This window comes from Sciurus vulgaris (genome assembly GCF_902686455.1).
Source record: "Sciurus vulgaris genome assembly, chromosome: 6".
Taxonomy (NCBI): domain Eukaryota; kingdom Metazoa; phylum Chordata; class Mammalia; order Rodentia; family Sciuridae; genus Sciurus; species Sciurus vulgaris.
The window spans coordinates 28,413,426-28,435,923 of NC_136466.1; positions in this window are offsets into that span (position 1 = coordinate 28,413,426).

Below are 22,498 nucleotides of genomic sequence, written 5' to 3' on the forward strand. Positions count from 1 at the left end.
ACACACAGAGGAGGCACTTAGGGTATTGATTTGATAGATGTGTAATGGCTCTGTTGGGGCCATTATTTAGTGTGTCATGCCTTGGATCTCTCTCATTCCAACCTTAGCTGGTCACCATAAGATAGTGGAATAGGACAGTCCCTGATACCTGATAGGTGCTCAGTGGATATCTGTTGACTTAATGGTAAGAATAGCAGCTGGAGGCCATTCCCTACCTTCCATTGCTTCTGTGTCTGATGGAGTATCTTTGTTGACCTACCCATTTACCCTGTGGCCAAAGCCTTGTCCAATACCAGAATCATTCAACTGAAGAGAAGCTACTTTGTCCTTCAGGGTGCTGGATTAGAGCCCAGGGGCTGGACTCAGGAGGCATGTGGCAGCATGATCCCCAGAGGGAGTTCTGAATGGCTTAGCTCCCCCTTGGTGTGCTGAGTGACACAAGCAAGTCTGATTTGGGAGGGTTTTGTTTTGCTTTGTTTTGTTTTTTCCTGGTACCAGGAATTGAAACCAGGGGTACTTAACCACTTAGTTACATCCCCTTCTTAATATTTTATTTAGAGACAGGGTCTTGCTGAGTTGCTAAGTGCCTTGCTAAATTGCTGAGGCTGGCTTTCAATTTGCAATCCTCAGCCTCCCGAGTTGGTGGGATTACAGGCCTGCGCCACTTCCCTGGGCTTTGGGAGGTTTTTGTTGTTGTTTGTACTGAGAACTGAGCCAAGTGGTGCTTTGCTGCTGAGCTGCATCCCCAATCCTTTTTATTTTGAGACAAGGTCTCCCTAAATTTCTGAGTCTGGCCTCTAATTTGTAATCTACCTACCTCAACCTCTTAAGTAGCTGGAATTATAGGCATGTGCCACCAAACATATCTTGAGACTTTTGATTTTTTTGGTTTTTGTTTGTTTTTAAACAGCTTTTTTGAGGTATAAATTCATTCAAACAACTGGAAGTATTTAGAATATCTATTTTTTAAGATATAATGTATATCTTACACATGCACACTCACCAAACCATTGCCACAATCAAGACAGAGTAACGAAGCTGAGTGTGGTGGCGCACGCCTGTAATCCCATGGGAGGGAGGCTAAGGCAGGATTGCAAGTTCAAGGACAGCCTCAGCAACTTAACAATATGCTAAGCAAGACCCTGTCTCAAAAATAATCAGGGTTAGGAATGTGGCTCAGTGATTAAGGGCCCCTGGGTTCAGTCTTCAGTACCCACTCCCCCAAAATAGAGTAATGACCTATTTACACCTCAAAAGTTTTCCCCATGTGTCCTGGAAATCCTTCCCCCACTTCTCCCCAGTCCTAAGTAACCACCAACCTGCTTTCTTTTCTTTTCTTATACTTTTAATTCGCATTTTCTCTAACTGCTAGAGATGTTGAACATTTTTTCATCTTTGTTGACCATTTATATTTCTTCTGTGAAGTGTCTGTTCAGTTCCTTTGCCCATTTATGGACTGGTTCACTTGTTTGGGGTGCTAAGTTGATTAGTTTTTATGTAATCTTTTCCTTCCCTCCTATGGATCTGCTTTCTGTCACTGCTGATTAGCTCGTATTTTCAAAAGTTTTCTGTAAATGCAGTCATCACATTCCGACCTCTTCACACTGTGTCCTCATGTTTGTCCAGTTAATTTTCATTCAGCATAATTAAATTTTCTTTATTGTTATTGTTTTGGTACTGGGAATTGAATCCAGGGGCATTCTACCACTGAGCTACATTCCCAGCCCCCCTTTTTTTTATTTTTAAAAATTTTGCAACCGAGTCTCACTAAGTTGCTTGGGGCCTTACTGAGTTACTGAGGCTGGCCTTAAACTTGTGATCCTCCTGCCTCAGCCTCCTGACTAGGTAGGATTACAGGTGTGCAACACTGTACCCAGGTTAGCATAATTAAAATTTGAGATTCATCCACATTGTTATGAATATCGGTAGTTCATTTCTCTTCATCACTGAGTGGTAAGTATTCCATTGTCTGAATATACCACAAGGTGTTACTAATCCCTGTGGATGGACCTTTGAGTTGCTTCCAGTTTTGTAAACCGCTCTGTCTCGCTAGCAAATTTCCCCATGGGTCCCACAATGCACAAGGGAGAATCTTGAGAGCTGGATTCTTCTAACCCAACATATCCAAACCCAGACCAAGGCAGCCCAACTCAGTTTTATGCACTGGGCTTCCCTGCAGCCACATTCTGGAATTCAGATTCCTCCCCTGCCTCTTGATTGCTGTGACCTTAGGAAAGTTACTGTTTCTTTTGTGAATCTCAGTTTCCTCATTTGTACAAAGGGGATCACACTAGTACCTACTGTGACGATCCTGAGAAACATAAAACCATCATAGCTGTACATGATGGTACCTGCCTGTAATCTCAGAGACTTGGGAGGCTGAGGCAGAAGGATCACAAATTTGAGGCCAGCCTCAGCAATTTACCAATGCTCTGTCTCAAAATAAAATTTTGAAAAAAGGACTGAAGGTGTGACTTAGTGGTGGGGTGCTTGCCTAGCATGTGCAAAGCCTTTGGTTCAAACCCTAGGGGAAAAATCACTATTCGCCTAATTCTTCATAACAGCAATTCCACAAATAAAGCTTTTGTATCAACAGAAAGCTCACAATTATACCATTTGGAGTTTGAAAACTCAAGGTTGCAAAACTTCAGATCTAGATTCTTTCAGTGCTGGGAGACTATAAAAAGTACAAACAGAACCTGGAGGACTGTGCCGTGTGGGAGGTGAGCGGCAGAGTTTGTTTGGGTCTCTGTGGCATTCTCCTTTAATTATTGCCAGTCTCTTAAAAAGCCCAAGTCTGTAATTTCTTGGGAGTGTCCATCAGAGCTGCTTTTAGATTTCCATGTCTTTGGAGTTGTGGCCACAGAGTTTAAGTGGACAAAAACAAGTTTCCTAATCTGCTTCCTGAGAGAGAACGATTCTTCCTGTTCCTGGGCGCATCTCATGACCACTGACCGGAGCCCTGGAATTAACTATCAGAGCCTCTGGGGACAAGAGACCCCTGACTCTGGCCTCCTTATCCTGGCTCCTCCGACCTTAATCCTTTTAAAACCATAGATTTCCAGGTGCCTAGAAGCAGGGTATGTCTTAGATAAGAAGTGGCCATCTGTTTATCAACTGTGAATTCAGGCACATTGCTTAACTGTCCAGAGTCTCAATTTTCTCATCTGTCGAATGGGAATAAAAACAATACCTGTTTTGGTTACCAAGGCCTGGTGATGCTAAGCGTGTGTTCTTCCGCTGAGCCACGCCCCAGCCCCAACACCACCGTCTCAGATGACATCGGCACATCGAAGGCACCCAACGTGGCTATGGTTATTATCACTGCAGGATCTTAGGGACGGGAAGATCTAATGGCCGCCTCGCCTGTACCTGTGAAGGGTGATCCCCAAGCCCTGGCCTACACACTGACCTGAGAAGCAGCACTGTGAGCCGCTTGCCCTGCCCTGGACAGCTCTGCCCGAGGAAGTACTCGTGTTGAGCCTACCCTTGTCTCCCTGGCCTTTCTCGTGCATGGTGCCGGTTGGTCCTGACGTCAGTCTACCCTTCCTCATGGTGGTCCTTCCAGGAAGGAGTCTCTTACCCCTCCTGCTACCCATCTCTGCCCTACCCAACAAGGAATATCCCGCAGCAGAGAGCTTGATGAACACGAGCGCCTGGTCGCTAGCCCCTTTTCTGACATCTTTTTGATGGAGGAAGCAGAGAAAACACGGAAGAGGCCTAGTGGTCCTGGCCCCCACTGATCCTAAACCAGCTCACATGCTCTGGAGCAGCAGGGAGAGAGCTGTACCAAACTGTGAGAGGCCATGTTTGTCAAGAAGAGGGGTCGTGGGTGGGTTACTCCTTCTGTCCCCATCCCAGGAATGTGGCTCCTGGGGGCATCTATCATCCAGGTAATGGCGTACAGCACCCCATGTGGGAGGGTCTCAGTCGAGGCTGGCTTCCAAGTTCACACTGTTGAAAACATATCCCTGAATCCCACCATGCTGGAGAAGGACTCAGTCTGCTGAGCGGGGTTACACCCCACGACAGGCCTGGCTCCTGCTCTCTCCTCAATCAGGGCCCAATTTGGAAACAGCCTTCATCAAGGCAGCTGTTTGTGGGTACATGGCTCATTTTTACCAAAACAGAAGCTGTGGTTCCCCGTATGTTCCTAGTAATTAGAGAGGCCAGAAAGGCCAGTGAGATGGCAAGGAGGGCCAGCGGAGATATTGGAGGCTGAGGTCAGAAGAGCAACCTGGAGTCTTACATTCCCCTCCAGGCCTGGTCCTCTCCAACACACCTTAGGCCTCTGCCTCCCGCTCCAGAGATGTCAAGTGCCTTGGGAATTCTAGACTGTTAGAACTGGCAGGACTAAACTGACAGCACCAGATTTCCCTTGCTGTCCTCTTTCCAGTCCAGATACCAGGCTGCATTTAGTCCTGATAGTAGCAAGGTGGCTGCTTCCTCTGGGGCTAGTTCCCCCCTGTGACTCTGAGGGCCACTCTGGGGCATCCAGCCTGTGTCTTCCTCCAGTCCTTCCGACCTGTCGGCACTCGATGAAGTTGCTGAGTTCCAGTGACACCCACGACCTGCAGCTGAGGTCGGATGGATAGGAAATATTTAGATTGTTTCTAGAATGTATTAAAACACACTGTGGTGTCAGTGTTCTACCAGTGGGACCATCGGAGGACCCTCACTGTGCTTATGTAACAAAGCAACAGAGACATGAAGGTACTTAGCTGAGTTCACACAGGAAGTGGGGGCAGCAGGTGGTGCTCTTTCCATGAATCCATGCTGGTCTCTCATGCTCACTAAAGACCTGCAGGCTGGAGATTCTCAGGTATAAAGGATCAATTCACATTAATCCAAATAATTATTGACAAAGACTGCTAATTGCCTATTCAAAAGTTATTTATTTATTCATTGTACCAGGGATTGAACCCAGGAACACTTAACCACTGAGGCACATCCCCAGTCCTTTTTATATTTTATTTAGAGACAGGGTCTCTCTGAGTTGCTTAGGGCCTTTCTAAAGTTGCTGAGGCTGGCTTTGAACTCACAATCCTTCTGCCTCAGCCTCTCAAGCTGCTGGGATTACAGGCATGTGCCATGATGTCCAGCTATCTTTTATTTATTTTAATGAGCAAAGAGTAAATGAGAACATCTGGAGATATATATGGATAATGAAATGCTAGGAATTCCAAAAGTCAGGGTAGGGGTGAGGGGCATAGCTGGGTGGTGGTCCTCTTGCCTCACACGTGCAAGGCTCTGGGCTCAAGATGAAGCACTGTACTTCGTTTCTGTGGTCATATTGCCTGTGTCGCTGAAATCCGTGTATTTCCTGAGCACCTTGGCAATCGCCATTGCTCACTGAAGTCGTCACATACAGTATATACAAAATAGCATATGTACAAAATAGAATATCACTGCCACCCTCGCTGCACTGAGAAACCATGGCCACTGCCGCCACCTCAAAAGTCTTTCATGCTTTTTCCTTTAGTAATAGAATCCAGTTTAGAGCTGAACAACTTACAACCTAAAACAAAGACTACATTTCCCAGGTTCCTTTGCTCCTAAGTGTGGCTTATGAATAAATTCTGAATAATGAGATGTGAGGAAATTCTGGAATGGCTCTCTGAAGTGAGCTCATGCAGTTAGAAATATCTTTCCACCTTATCTTCTCCCTGCTGCCTGAAGTAAAGATACAATGGTGGAACTTCAGCAGCCATGATGTGACCTTGAAGACGGAAGCCATGGGTTGGGGAGAGGGTCTGGGTCTCTGAAGACGATGGCTCCTATCTTTGCACCTAGACTGTGTACCTCCAGACTTCATTTCTATGTGAGAACGGAATGACCTTTGTTGTTGTTGTTACATCTAGTTACTTTGGGCTTGCTGGTGTGCACATACAACTGAACCTAATGCTAACTGATACACAAGCCTTTGTTTCCCTGGTGTTTTTCACGCACCTACCATACTCTTGCCTTCGTTTGCCCAGAACACTCAAGGTACTGAAGCCAGAATTGGGAACAGGTAGTTAGTGTAGAAATAGGGGATCGGGTCAAATCAGGAAATGGAAGCCATAAAGTCATCTGCCTCTGGAAGTTGGAGACTGCCCCTGGAAGGATGGAATGTCAAGGATCTCCGGAGCCCATTGATTACCAAATTTACCTGCCTTTATCAAGGACTGCAAACAAGGGGCTGCTAATTAATGTCCCCTGGGCCCTTGCCTGCCTGAATCACCCTGGCCCTCCTCCTGCCCTGGCTTTTCACTTAATGCAAAACCAGGCCTAGTCACCAGGCAGGAAGGAGAGATAAGGGGGAGAGAACTGGAGAACAAAAGAGAATTTAGCCTATAAAAGATGTAGGGTGCGCTCACTTCTTGGGACTTTAGAACATCAGCCATGGCCCCCTTCTCCCTGCCGGGAGAAGTCTGTATTATTACCTTTAAATAAAACCTGCTTAATATGCTTGCCTTGGCGTGCTTCTCTAGTGTTCAATCTTCAACATTAGAAGGAGCAGAACTCGTCACCGGTAAACGGTGGTATCAGTACCAAAGGCCTAAAGCCAGTTGTCATCTCAAGGTCCTATTTATTGTGGGGTCTTTTTTGGGGGGGCAGGTATTGGGCATTGAACCCCAGGGGTGCTCTATCACTGTGCTACATCCCTAGCCCTTTTTTACTGAGACAAATAAATTTTAAGGCAAAATAGAAAATGGCTTTAGCAGCATTACTGATTACTGCTTCACCCATTATTTTTATTATTTTCATTTTATAAACAATAAGGTTTATTTGGCTTATGGTTTTGGAGGCTGGTGAGTCCAAGAACGTGGCAGTGGCACATGAGATGGAAAAAGTAAAACAGGGCCAAACTCATCCTGTTTTATCAGGTGTCCATTATTTTTAAATTGAAAAAGTTATAAATGCAAACTGGGTGCAGTGGCGCATGCCTATAATCAATCCCAGCAATTCAGGAGGCCAGGCGAGGAGGATCACAAGCTCAGGGCCAGCCTAGGCAGCTTAGAGAGACCCTGTCTCAAAATGCTCAGTGGTAAAGCTCAGTGCTCAATGGTAAAACTCAATGCTCAGTGGTAAAGCTCAGTGCTCAATGCTCAATGCTCAATGCTCAATGGTAACGCATCCTTGGGTTCAAATCCTAGTACTGAAAAAAAAAAAAAAAGTTATACATGCAAAATTGTTAAAAAAAAAAAAAAAAAAAAAAAAAAACCCCAAACACAGCCTTAAAATTTGATGAAAATCAGCCTAGCCATTTTCTTATGATGGCATGCACAAATAGATAAGAAGGCACAGTTACTCAGCTTTAAAGAGGAATGAAATTCTGGCATTTGCTGGTAAATGGATGGAGTTAGAGAATATCATGCTAAGCAAAATAAGCCAAACCCAAAAAACCAAAGGCCAATTGTTTTCTCTGATATGCGGAAGCTAATTCACAATAAGTGGAGGTTGGGTAGGGAAGAAGAGAGTTATTTTATAGTAGGTAGAGGGAAGTGAAGGGAGGGGAAGAGGCATGGGGGTAGAAATGACAGTAGAGTGAAACAGACATTATCACCTCATGTACATGTGTGACTGCATGACCCATGCGATCCTGCAATATGTGTAATCAGAAAAATGAGAGATAACACTCTATTTATGTATGATCTATCGAAATGTACAAATGCATTCTACTGTCATGTACAACTAATTAGAAAAAGTAAAATAAAATAATTTTTAAAAAAGAAGGTGCAAACTTCATTTTATTACATGGATATTATGTGCTCTGACCTTTAGGGAAAGTGGGGGTGGGGAGATGGAGAGAGAAGCACATACTAAGCCCACTGTTCTGTACTTGCCCTTCCCCCTGCTTTTCACTATCCCTTGAGATCGTTTCTTGTTTCCTAATAGCTCATATGCTTTTATTTTTTATTTATAGTACAAATACTGTCTCCATTTCATTTGTGAACATACTGGTTTATTAACATGGGCTAAACTTAATAATCCTCTACCTATTCTTCGAAAACATAATGTATTGATTTCTGTTACGTTAGGGCAACCAACTCATCCCTTGACCTGGGATTTCCTCCATTTTAGCATTTAAAGTTCTTTATCCCAGGAAACCCTTCAGTTCTGGGCAAGTCAGAATGTTTGGTCACCACGTTTAAATACCAAGTAAACATTAGACAAATTTGAAGAAGAGGTGGTAAATTTTAACAAAACAGTAGTGATTCTGGTCTTGGCCCTAAAATGGAACTATGGACCAAGTACTTCCATACAAAATAAGGATTTTTCTTAGAACTTTTGCTGTTATTGTTGGGATATGCCTTATGCTTTTAGATGGCCAAATAGTATTCCATTGTATGATTTCACCATAAATTTATTTAACCTGGTCCCTATTGACGGACATTTAGTTTCTTTCCAGTGTTTTCCTCTGATAAACAGAACTGCCATAAATGTCCTTATTTATCTGTTCTATAAACTGACGGGTTCTGCGTAATAAGTTGTTTGGAAAATAAGGTTTTCCTGCTAAAAACAAAACTCAGAAAGCCACAGGATTAAAGACTCTTTCATCTTGGGTCTCCTGTGAGTCCCTTTGCCTTCAGGTGAGGATGGGTTTAAAGTGGATTGGCAGTCAGAACCCTGGAAAGGAAGCCCAGGCAAAGGGGAGAGGCTTCCTGGGGTGCACGAGGGAGAAAAACAGCCCGGTGCTGTGGTTCCCACCTTGGAGGGGGTTGTTTATCAAGGCGGGTGGGAGAAGAGTTGGCCAGACTTGGAGGGGTCCAGTGCTGGCTAGGAGCTGGACTGAGAGACTGGGGCCATTCAGTCGTGCTGTGAAAGAAGCAGGAAAGGAACAGAAAAACAAGTCCAGACACACACTGGGTGGCTGCCGGCTGGCCGGGCTCTTGGTACAATAGGTCTGGTGCCAGGCTGTGGGGCCGCCAGCTCTCTCCCCGGGGGAACCCACCCCAGACTGGGCAGGTTTAGGTCAGCTCCATGGTTGCTCTCTGGGTTTATGAAGAAAGGATTTTTATAAAGTTTGGGCTAAATCAGTACTTTTCCAGAGAGGCCGGCTACCTGGGCCAGAAAGGTGATTTTCCAGCCATGCTGGGTATCCTATGTGTATTAATGCAGCCTTTATCCTTCAAAGAGACTGCAGTATCACAGGCCAAACTGTCCTGTGCAGAATGCTGTTAGTAAAAGACAAAGTTCCAAAAGTTCCAAAGTCAGAAAAGCTTGGTTCATCCAAACCAAGTAAAATTGTTCACTAAGGGAATTCTCAGAGACTTCAATATGCTAATACTGTACTTGGGAATTAAAATAAAACAGAACAACAAAACAAAACTGTGCTCCGTTGCCCAAACTATTAGTCCTCAGAATGCTTGCGTCCCCCACAAAACACAGAATAACATCTTTGCTAATTCTAATGCATAGAATAGGGCAGGAGCCAACAGACCTGTCCTGAAATATCCAAGAGTCTAGGACAGAAGGGACGATGGAATGTGGCCATTGAGAGTTCTTAGACACTGCCAGGCCCTACAGGAAAGCATGGTGGGCATCCTTGATGATATAAAATAATCGTCGTTCATGCGAGTTAGAAAGAGGTGTATGTGATCAGGACAATGGAGCAAACGTGGCAAGAGAGCTCAGGCTTGCTCTAGGCCCATCTGTGAGACACATTTCTGTCTCCAGAGACTCAGCATCATCCTTAACCACAGGGATCTCTGAGGGTTGCCGAGTGTCAAGTTGGTGCCCATGGCAACATGGAGGAGCTGTGTCAGTGTTGGTTTCTGAAGAGGCCGGGAAGATCGCTTCATCTGATTGGCATTCCCATAGCAAGGCCCTGTGACGACTCCACCTTTGCTGATCCATTGGGTTAAAGTGCAAAGTCATCTGGGAAGAACTATTGCCAGGGGCCTTGGCAGCCTTTCTCCCCTGTGCGAAGAGCCAGGTTTGATGTTGGTTGGAGATGGAATGCCCCTTCCTAGAGACTGCATTTGCAAGTTTTGTCCCATCCTAGAGTCACTGGACTGTGTAGGTGATTTGTATCTTGGTCCCTTCCCCTGAAATGAAGGATACATGAAGCCTAAGGAGTCAGAGAGAACCTCAGTTCTAGTCTACTTTGCCACTGTTTTGTTAATTGATCTTAGAAAATCCTTTCCCATGTATACATATATTGAAACATTGTGTTGCATTGCATAAATGTACACAACTTTTGTCAACTAAAATAAGAAAGTTCAGATGAAAGCAAAGAAAAGGAAAAGGAAAGGGAGGAAGAAAGAAAGATAGTCCTTTCCCTTCTCCTAGCTCCCTCTTCTTCCTCTGTAAAGTGAAGGGGTCAGACTATTTAAATTTTGATCAGAGGAAGCCTTTTTGATCACAGGAAACCTTCTGTGAAACAAAGGCTTAAGCAACATCTCATATAAAGCAGATAAAAATAGTCTTTGACCTAAATGTTTTAAGGGAATGTTATGCCCTGATAACATGGAAGTGTTTATTCTCCAAGTCAGGACAGAGATTGCTTCAGGAGGAAGGAGGTGGTTTGATTGAGGAAACAGGAGGTTTCTGGGGTGTCTGCAAAATTCTATTTCTTGACCTGAGTGGTGGTTACAAGTGGTATTTTCCTTGGTTATTCAGCATGCTATAAAATATTACATACTTGCTGCATCGTAAAATCAATCACTGAAAACACAAATTTCGCAGCCACACAGATTTGGTTTAGAAAAGCAGAAAACCGGAAATAGAAGCAGCAGAAATGAGAGAAATTTGTCTTTTTTGTGTAAATGAAGTCTGGAGATGAGTAATCCAGGGCACTCGGTGTAAGAAAGTAAGGCACCTCCATGATCAAAAACCCAAATTTCATTCATTCTCTCTTTGTCCACCACCCTCAATATGAGACCTCCAAGTCCAAGTCCATCATGGCTGGTTGGGTTCCACCATCACATCCATGTTGGGATAAGAGGTTATACCCCCTCACATTAAGGAAACCCCCAGAAGTCACACTAGCAACTATTACATCCCATGAATCAAAACCTAATTATATGCCCTTACCTAGCTGTAAGGAAAGCTGGGAAAATAGTCCTTAATCTAGGTGGTCATGGGATCCCCAAGAGTAGTTTCTACAACCAAAGAAAAAGGGAGAGTGACCTTTGGGGAACATCCAGCAGAATCTGCCACAATAACAACATATTAATTCATTTTGTTCTCTGATGTCTTAAAATTTGTTGAGTGAGCTGGGTACAGTGGTACACACATAACCCTAGCTATTTGGAAGGCTGAGGCAGGAGAATTGCTAGTTCAAGTCTAGTCAAGGCAATTTAGCAAGATCATGTCTCAATAAAGAATATTAAAAGGGCTGGGTATGTACTTTAATGGTAGAGCACTTGGCTAATATGCATGAGCTCCTGGGTTCAATCCCCAGCAGCCCCCACCCCAACAAAAAAGTCGATGGGTGACCAATTTAGGAGTGTTTATTGTTTTTCAGTTATAATTTTAAATATAGCCTCAAGTATAGAAAAGGAGAGGAATATTAATCGTTTGTGAAACTGCATAAGTACACCCAGAACTGGGCTTAAAATTCTGAACTAGAAACTCCCGAAGAACATTTCCAGAACATTCTAGAATTCTGTGGAAGTCCGTTCCCATCCATGAGCTTATAGAGGGCTTTCTCTCAGGAGACTGGCAGGGCCTGCTTGTTACCTTCAGGACTCAGGACCGCGCTCATTGTTTGAGTCAGCGCAGCTCCAGCCAACTCTGTTGAAAGGCTCCCTGCCCTTCCTCAGTCTTCCCCCTTGGGCTGGGAGTTCCCCAGAGGAGGAGTCTTGCAGCGGCAGTGAACACTCAGTGTTCCAAAGCCGTGACTGCTTCTTCACAGGGGGAGGCTCAGGCTTTCCCTCAAGAGTTTCAGAGAGTGTTGAAGTGTCCACCCTTGGTTACCCTTGGTTCACCACTCAGTTTTCAGAGGAGAAAGCCTGGATCCAGAGAGGCTGAGAAATGTTCTTGAAGTGACCAGCAACTTAAGGCAGGGCTGGGCCTGGTACTGACTTGTTCTGATGTTTTCCATTACACGAATTACCACAGCTTTAATTTAACATACATTGAATACGTGCCAGGCTCTGGGCTAAGCACATCACTAAATTATTTAATTTAATACTCACGACAATCTTGAGAGATAGGTGCTTCCCCCCCCCCCCCTAGTTTGCAACCCAGCAAGTTTCCAGAGAGGTAATTTGCCCAAGGCCACACAGTTACTCAAAGCGGATAGAATTTGTAAGCAGCCAATGTGCTGCATGTCCTGTCCTCTAGCCTGTGTTAGGGACTTCTGCCACCCACTATGTGGGGAGGACAGACTTAGAGCAGAAGCACTACATCACACTGCTTGGATGTCACATCCCTTTAGACCACCCTTGGCAACAGTCCCGTGTTCCTCTATTAACCTTTTGGTATCTAATTCAGCACCTTGGCACATGGAAGGTGCCCCAGGGTGTCGATACAAAACTTTCCACTAGTGCCAAAGCCCATTCCCCAGGCAAGGTAGATGGGAAGAGTGGTATTTGCCAGGAACATCTGTCTCACCCCACCTGTGTGCAGCAATCTTTCGACACTGTAAACTGATCAAGCACAGCCTCAAAACTTCAAAGGTGCAGACCCTGAAGCACCTAGCTGTGGGTCTCCCTTTCTGGCTGCTTTGTATATTGTATCTAGGGTAGTGTTGCAAAAGCAGGACCTTCGTCTTTTTTTCCATGGCAAAGGAGCTGGGGAAACCACTCATTTGACCTAAGAGAGAGCAAGAAGGTCTCAGAGTGAGCAGCACTGAGAGCCATCGTGGTGACACTAGTGCTTGATTACACCCCACTCTCCAGGTTTCGCCTCGTTCTCTGGCTTTTAAAACGCTCAGAGGTGGAGAGCAGCGAGGATGAGGTAATGGGTCTGAGCAGAGAGTTACATCTTTTTTTTTTTTGGTACCTGGAATTGAACTCAGGGACACATAACCACTGAGCCACATCCCCAGCCCTTTTTATATTTTATTTAGAGACAGGGTCTCACTGAGTTGCTTAGGGCCTCCCTAAGACTGGCTTTGAATTTATAATCCTCCTGCCTCAGCACTCTGAGCTGCTGAGATTAGACATGTGCCACTATGCCAGGCGCGTGACATCTGAGAAGAACTAGTGACAGAGGGTGTTGATTTTGTCCTTATTGTGACAAGTGCTTTGAGAGGAATCTGGGAGGCAGTCTGTCCAGAGGGTAGGGAGTTTGGAACAATGGAAGGGATATAGGTGACCTCCTGCCTGTATGAAGAGCATAACCCTAGAAAATCCCACAGCAGAGCCACTCAAAGAACACAGTCTCAGAATCACAAATGATTTAAAACCTCTATACTTTATACTTTTGCATCTCTAAGAGCATTAAAAGGGATCTAGTTAATAATTCATAGAAAATTCCATTTCCTTTGCCGTCAAATTCTCATCTTCTCATTCCTATTACTCAACTGCTAGGAAAATCTATAAAACCTCACCCGCAGGACTCGTGGATTTTTTTCTCTCCTTTCTTTCTTATTAAGTTTTTGAAACTTTAATCTCAACATAACTATAGATTCACAAGAAGTTGAAAAGATAGTAGAACCCAAAGGTCCTTACCCAGTTTGCTCCAATGGTGACATCTTATATAATTCTTTCCTAATAATTTTATTTATTGATTGACTGATTTTTGCAGTACTGGGGATTGAACCCAGGGACCTTCTACCACTGAGCTACATTCCCAGCCTATTTTATACCTTTTTTAAAATATAAGGTCTCACTGTGTTACCCAGGCTGGCCTTGAACTTGCCATCTGCCTGTCTCGAGCTCCCAGGTAGCTGGGATTACAAGTGTGTGTCACTCTAGTAAATTTTAAGAGCTCATCTAATCCTTGCAACAACCCCACAAGAACACTATTTTCACTATTATCAGCCCAGTGCAGTGGCCCACGCCTATAATCCCAGCAACTCAGGAGGCTGAGACCGGAGCATCACAAGTTCAAGGCCAGTCTCTGCAACTTAGCAAGTCCCTAAGCAACTTAGAGAGACGCTGTACCCTCCCCTCCCCACAAAAAACAAACAAACAAAAAAAAAAAAACAAAAAAAAAAAAACCAAAGGGTTGGGGTTGTGGCTCAGTGGTAAAACGCCCCTGGCTAAATCTTTGGTATCAAAAAAAGAAAAAGAGAGAAAAATACTATGATCATCATCACTTCATGTTTGAAGAAATTAAGTTTGAGCGATACATTGCTCAAAGTCCCCAGCAACTTGGTGCAGAATTGAGATATATCTCTATGTCTTACTGACTCCAAGTTGGCTGATGCTCACACTAATTCCTATTCCCCCACCCTCCCTGCCTCCGGCCTCTCCAGGAAGGAGCCAAACTCCTAAGGAGGCCCAGGCCCCCAAAGAATGCAGTGCTTCACATGCCTCTGAAGAGCAAGGGCCAACTACGCTTTGCTGAACGCTGGAGCAGCCTCCCCGACATAGCTTCGTTGTACAGTCATCGAAATTATTTTTGTGACCCAGACAGCAGCCCAGACACTGCTTCAGCTCCTTTCTGAAGCCAGAGCAAACTTTCTGCCACCCCCGAGGCTCCCCTTTGCCCTGCGTCCCATGATTTTCTTCCTCATCCTACCTCCTGCTTTGATGTTCTTGAGGAATATCACCTTTTTCTTAAAGGACAGTTGAGGTTCACCTTGTCTCAGACAGTCAGAGACCAGATTTATTCTATTGAAAGTGATGGAAAACTCAGCCCCAACTGGCATCAGCCAAAGGGATTTATTGGCTCATGGAAAGGAAAAGTCCAGAAGGGTAGCAGCACACCATGCAGGGATTGCTCTGAGTGTGTGTGTGTGTGTGTGTGTGTGTGTGTGTGTGTGTGTGTGCGCGCGCGTGTGTTTGTGTGTGTGTTGCAGAAACCTGATTCTGGTAGCTTTTACCTCACTTTGCAGGCAATCTAGCTGCCTGTGGCTGGTGCTGGGGCTGCTGCAGTTCCTTTCCTTGTGGCTTTCAATCTCCTGCAGCTCCACCTCTCGTGCCTGCCATCCCAGGAGGAAAGAGGGATGCAGGGCAGTATCCCTGCTTTCACCAGCTTCTCCAGAGCTGCATGCCTGATTGCGGCTTACAAGTCATGGGTGAGAACCGCCTCACTTGGCCTCTATGCTTTACAGTAGAGTCCAGGAGGCTGAGTAATTGGGCCTGGACATAGAGTTCTCTGAGCAGAAGTGAGATTTGTCAGTTAGGCAGAAGAGGAGAAAGGATTTTTTTTTTTTTGGTACCAGGGATTGAACCCAGGGGTGCTTTACTACTAAGCTACATCCCCAGCCCTTTTTATTTTTCACTTTTTTAAATTAAAAAAAAAAAAAAGGTCTATCTAGTTATACGTGACAGTAGAATACATTTTGACGCATTGTACACAAATGGAGCACCACTTCTCCTTCCTCTGACTGAACATGATGCAGTCACTTTATTTTTTATTTTGACACAGGGTCTCCATAGGTTGCTTAGGGCCTTGCTAAGTTGTTGAGGTTGGCTTTGAACTTTCAATCCTCCTGCCTCAGCCTCCTTTGTCAATGGGATGACAGGCATGTGCCATCCTGCCTGGCGAGAAAGAATATTGAGCATACAACTAGCAGTGCCTGCCCCAGGCTGGTATAAGGGCTCAGACTAGTGACCCAGGATGATCAATCTCAGTTTCTGTCTCTGCCTTTCACTATCTCTCTGTTTCTATTCCTCTGTTGGCTCCATGTTCACATGGCCTTCCCTTGTGATGTTTGTTAGGAAGGTTCCTGGTACTCTGGATCTTGCACCCTCTCCTAGTCAGGCATAGGAGGAAAGAGCCAGATGCCCTATTGCAACCTGATATTATGTCTCATGTCAGCCCTAAAAGGGTGACTGTGCAGAGGAGGGATGACTTAGCTTAGGCACATGCTCTTTCTAAGCTGGACTAAGTATGGAGGAGAGGGGTTTTGTCCTCTAAGAGCAAAATTAAGGCCTGGCTCTCAAAGACTGGAAATGGATGTTGGTGTCTCCAGATCATAAATGGATGCTGGTGTCCCCCACACCAAACCAACTGAATCATAAATAACTACTGCAGGGATCGTAGGGATCATCATGTTCAGAGAATTTTACATCACTGAAGGTATGTCAGGCCTTCCCTAAATATTTGATTAAAATTTCATGTTTTAGGTAAGTGTTCCCAAGCATAGTCTGGAGGCACTAGGGGTGCTTAAGAATCATTCAAAGACAAAATCACAACAAATTTGGTTTAAATATCGAGTTGGTTTTTATTAGTGATTCACAAATGGGGAATGTCTCATCTAAAGACTTAGAAAAGGTGTTCCAGGAGCTGAGCAGAGCAGGTTGGCTTTGTAGGCAGAAAAAGACTGAATAAAGAAGAAACAAGACACCAAAAGCAGATTGGTCTTTTCAAGGTTTCTTTCCTTATTAGGTCAAAACAGAGGGGCCTTCCTTTTTAGGCTAGCTCAGGTAAATGGGCCTTCTTATTGGTTACTGTGAATTTCCTGTGTTCGGCAAACTGGCTTGTTTCCAAGTTCAGTTTGGTCATGTGGCACCTAGCATGAGTGTCTCCATTCTGGTTCGGTCCCATCTGGTCTGCTGGACCTAGTACAGGGGCTCAGTCCAAATCAGTTGCCTTCCAAAAATGTTATTTAGCAGAGTCTACAAGTTTTGACCTATTTTCATAAACATTCTAAGATGTTATCTGCCTTTTTCATGCTCATTCTCTCCTAAATGTGAAGGGAAGTTTTCCAGAGATTTCTTGATGTTTGTTTGTATGACACATAATGATATCATTGCTCTGACAAATTAGTGGGATGTATACTTGTATCTTCCTTAGTTTTTTAAAAGGTCTTAGTTTTAATTTCTAATATTGTAAAACATTCACTGAAGTTCATAATTTTTAAGAAAATAAAAGCATCCTTGGACCAAAAGTTTGAGAACTGCTATTTTAAATATTAGGTTTACTGGAAAATCTTAAGTAGGAGCAATAGATACTGTAAGCACAAAAGGATGGGAAGCAGACCTCAGTGTATTCAGAGAAGCCTTTATTCTTTCGCAGACTCGGGCACCATCGGCTCCACTTTCCGGATGGAACAATGGCCGTCAGTGACAGAGGGGATTTTGGTTTTATAGGGTACAATGATGTAATCATTAGAAGCCATGGACATGCAGTTTTGACTGGCAGAGTCTAGTTGAACAGGTTAAAACTTTAATTTAGGAGGGAAGTTGTAAAAAGGTTGAAACTCATTTTTGTCTGGGGAGATAAGAGTCCAGATCCCAAGGGATGAGTCCTCAAATCTTGCCCATTGGTATTTGCTGTGCTTCCGTTCAGGACTAATTGGCCATGGCTGAAGGTCATTGTTTAGGGCCCAGTATTCAGTATCTGCCCCTTTCCCCATTGTTCCTTGGCTAGTTTCTCCTCCCTCCTCCCAAGACACACCTCTCTCCATTTTTCTTCCGGGGTTATGTTGCAGGAATATTATTTTCCACAACCCTTCAGATACACTTACAACTGCTACACACCACCCCTTGCTCGGTTTCCACCTCTTGAGCAGTGGCCCTTCTGCCATGGTATGCTGACTCCTTTGGGCCCAGATCTATGGACTCATGGACAAAAACCTCTGAGCCATTGTTTTCCCCACTGACCAGGAAGATTTCTAAGATGTAAATGTGAAACTGAAGGTCTCCAGAGAAGCCACGTCTATCTATATTCAAGATTCTGCAGACTCTTTGTTCTTGGCTGAGTATAAGATAGTGATTGTAGAAAGAGGGAATATTGGACATCTAGATTTGAAATTATTTTGGGCTATCTAGGCCCTTTAGAATAATAGTGATTTACTTTTAACTTTTGTATCTTACCTAATATTCTCCTGATTGTTAGGTAAATCCTTCAGAATTTATTTTTAAGCTTAGCAGAGCATTAGCCTCCACCAAACCTAAAGCTAAGAATGCCACAAGAACCAGATGCTGTGGCACATGCCTGTAATCCCAGTGGCTTGGGAGGTTAAGGCAGTAGGATCGTGAGTTCAAAGCCAGACTCAGCAACTTAGCAAGACCTTGTCTCTGAATAAAATATTTAAAAATGGCTGTGGATGAGGCTCAGTGGTTGAGTGCCTCTGGGTTCAATCCCTAGTACCGAAGGAAAAAAAAAAAAAAGAAGAAAGCCACAAGATATCTGAAACCTACAGAAAAGATTTGCCTACTTCTATGTAGCCCACCTACCCAGTGCCCCCACCAATGTATTTGTTGACTGTATTGATTTGTGACTGTCTTTGTTGTTTGGCTATAAAAAAATTCACATAATGTCTTCTACTTCAGGGCACATCATTCAGGGTGAGTTAAATCTGTATTCTGGGGCCATGGATACTCATATTTGCTCAGATTAAACTATCTATTTTTTTGGCACTGGGGATTGAACCCTGGGACACTTATCCAGTAAGCCATATCCCCAACCCTTTGTTAATATTTTATTAGAGACAGGGTCTTGCTGAGTTGCCTAGGGCCTCACTAAGTTGCTGAGGTTGGCTTTGAACTCACAATCCTCCTGCCTCAGCCTCTCAAGCTACTAGGATTACAGGTGTGTGCCACCATGCCTAGCAACAAGGAAAATATTCTGTGATTTTTTTTTCATCTAGTCACCAATGCTAATTAACGTCAGCTATAAAACAGCAACAACAGCACATCCTGGGACTCAGAAGTGGCAGATGAACAGGTGTCTTCTTGATAAAAAGCTAGACCTTTTGAGAAGTCAGGGCAACATTTGAAACCCTGAAAAAGCCAGGGATGTGGGAGTATACCACTGTATAAATTTGCTTGCCTAATATCTGCTCATTTACTAGATAGCTCAAGGATACAAATATTCTTTTCATATATCCTTTTTGTAAGTCTTGGTATAATAAGATTCCCCCTAGAAATGAAGCCCTTCTTAAAACATCTCTAGATCATGTGTGTGCCCTGGGGATCATCTGCTTCTTGTCATTCTTTGCTCAGCTTTGTTAAATTTCTCTTGATGTATAATGATAAGACTCAAGAAGACTTCTATGGTTGGGCATGGTGGTGCATGTCTATAGTCACAACTCAGGAGGTCAAGACAGGAGAATTGCAAGTTGGAGGATAGCCTCGGCTACTTAACAAACTCCCGTGTCAAAATTAAAAATAAAAAGGGCTTGGGCGGTAGCTCAGTGGTAAAACAAACTTGGGCTCAATCCCCATTACCAAAAACAAAACAAAACAAAAAACAAAAACAAACAAAAAACTCCCAAAACTTCCACGCACATTGCTAGAAGTATTTTCTTATAATGTGCTGGAGCTCAGAAAATGATACCCCAAAATATGGCACTTTGGCAGGCTGAGTGCTTCAAACTAAGGAGAACCTAGATCTTCCCTTGTCTTTTGCTCCTCTTTCCCTTTAAGAATTTCTCTGAAGTTCCCTTAGATGATAGAAGAGAAGAAATGTGATTGTCCTGAACTCCTTCCCTGAATCTCATCATCTGGAGAAAATTAACTCATATTGAAGGAAAGGAAATTCAGCAACCCCCCTAGAGATACTCTGGCACAGTCTGCCACTCACGCGTCTGAGGGCTGCTACTGGACTTTACCTGCGTAACATGACAGCCTTTGCCCACCATGCTTTTCCTCCCCTCAACCTCCCACAGCTGGGACCACTTCCCTCCAGAATGCCATGCCCCCATTTTTCCAGTAGCTCAATGACATTTAAATTCCAACCATCTGACACTTATTTCAGTGCCATGGTGTACGTGGTTCCCAGGTGCATGCAATTAATAAATTCACACACCTTTTCTCCTGTTAAAAATTAACTGTCAGGTACCAAATTTTATCGTAGTCAAAACCATCATCAATTTAGCTTTTTTTTTTTTTTTTTTTTGTATTGGGGATCAAAACCAGGGGTGTGCTTTACTGGTGAGCGCCCTTTTCATTTTGAGACAGGGTCTCACTAAGTTGCTTAGGGCCCCCTAAGTTGCTGAGGCTGGCTTCAGACTTGCAAGTCCCTCCTGTCTCAGCCTCCTGAGTCACTGGGATTACAGGTATGTGTTGCCAGGCTCAGCATTGAGCTTTTTCTGAGTCAGTCAGTTGAAAGTGATAGAAAACAAAGTAGCCTAGGATGTGGACTCTGGAGGCTGAGGTAGGAGGATGGCAAGGTAGAGGCCAGCCTGGACAATTTAATGAGACCCTGTCTCAAGAAAATATAAAGGGAGAAAGGCACTGGCTCAGTGATAGGGTGTCCCTGAGTTCAATCCCCAATGCAACCCCCTGCCGACCACAAAAAAATAAAAAAAAAGAAAAAAGAAAAAGAAAAAGAAGACAAGGTAGCAATGTCTTGAACAATATAGAAATTCGTATTGCTCTATGTAAACAAAGTTTGAGTCCAAGTAATCAAAAGCTGGGATTGTGGTTCTGTCATAAGAGACAGATTCATTCTATTTTGTTGCTGTCACCTTCAACTTAGGGTTTAAACCTCATGGTCCAAAATGACTGCTCGGAACTCCAGCTACCTTAACTGTGTTCTGTCAGCAGGGTGTTTCCCAGAAATTGCATACAACACTATGGCTTATATTCTTCGGTCCAGCCCTGAGTAAAAGGCAACACTGAACTGCAAAGGAGACTGGAAAATGCATTTTTAAAATTGTTGCACACCCTGTTAAAACGCAGGATTTTATTTCTGAGCGAGAATATAATATAACATACGAGTGGTCAATTAGTCTGTTGCCTTTGTACTATCAGGTTAACTCTTTTTTGTGCCAACCTTGTAATAAAGCTTTTCCTTTATTCTATCCAATTGCAAAACATTCTGCATTTGGAGGTAAGCTGAGTATAAATAGTGACTATTTACAACTCTTGAAATACCTGTAAGTTGGTATTTCCTCAGTAACATGCAATGAATTGACTGCTAAGACTGCTTCAAGACTATAATTGTCCTCCAAGCCCTAGTTTCAGTTTCAAGTTTTTGTGATCATCTATACTTATTCTGCTCCATAACTTGGTTTAAAACCTGTGGAAAATGGTGTGTGTGTGTGTGTCTGTGTGTGTGTACTTTTTTATAGTGCCAACCCAGGGCCTTGCACATACTAAGTATGTGCTCTTCCACTGAGTTATACTCCCAAATCCACAAAATACATTTTATACATATAGAAATACATATTTGTACAATTAAAAATTTTAAGATGAAATAATATCTCAGAACTTATAAACTAAATTTATGTGATAAAAGACTGCTTCATTTTTTTCTTTTTTAATTTTGATTTTTTTAGTTATACTTAATTTTAGGGTACAATGTGATATTTCAATACCTGCATACAGCTCGTACTGATCAAGTCAGGGTGATTAGCAGCTCTATTTTCTGTCCTGGGACCAGGTCCATTTTGCCCTGTGTAGAGTAATACTGCCAATCATGGACAGGAACTTTTGCAGAAGAGAAAGGGTTCATTCCCAAGGTGGCCAAGCGTGACCAGGGAGAGCTGCATCTTAAATCCACCTCTCTGAGCAGAGGGCTTGGGGATATTTATAGGATAAAGAGGCAGGGTGATTTGAGCTGCGGGGAAGGATGACTGTAGGTGAGGTCATCTGTGGTGTGGACACGTGTGATCAAACTTCATGGCCATTAGAAAGTGGCTCCAATAGCATGATCTGAGGTGGAGTTTTCAGCCTCCTGATGTCCAAACATAACTCATCAGATATCTTCAGGCCCAAGTGAAGAGTCAGTGCTTTTGATAAAAGCAGTCTTAAAGTCCTTGAAGAGTAACCTAGGCAACTGTTAGCATCCTAACCCACACTCCACAGGTGCCATCTACAGCAAAGCTCGTGGGAGATTAATAACATATTTTTCAGCTGAGTGACCTCTACACTTCATGATTTCTTTTTTGGGGGGCTACCAGGCATTGAACTCAAGGACACTCTATCACTGACCACATCCCCAGCCCTATTTTGTATTTTATTTAGAGACAGGGTCTCACTGAGTTGCTTAGCACCTCACTCTTGCTGAGACTGACTTTGAACTTGAGATCCTCCTGCTTCAGCCTTAAACTTCATGATTTTTAAAGTCCACTAAAAGTAAGTAACTGAAAGCAAGCAAAGCTAGAGAGTTTATTTAGGTTTTTCCCTCCTTATCATTTCCTTATGTTTGGAAGCTTCAAGCTCCTCTCTCTACTTCTTCATAAAATACATAATAGGTTATTTTGGTGTTTTCTATTTTGTTGGAGTATAGATTTTCAAAGTAGTTTCTCATTAGGTTATGGATTTCAGTGGTGTCTGTCGTGATATTTCCTTTTTCATCACAAATTTTAGTAATTTGAGTTCTCTCTCTCCTTCTCTTTGTTAGTGTAGCTAAGGGTTTGTCTATTTTGTTTATTTTTCAAAGAACCAACTTTTTGTTTTGTCAATTATTGAATTGTTTCTTCATAATAGGTTATTTTGAATCACAGTTGCCCTACTGTGCTATAGAACTGTGTTTTCATATCTGTTAACCAATCTCC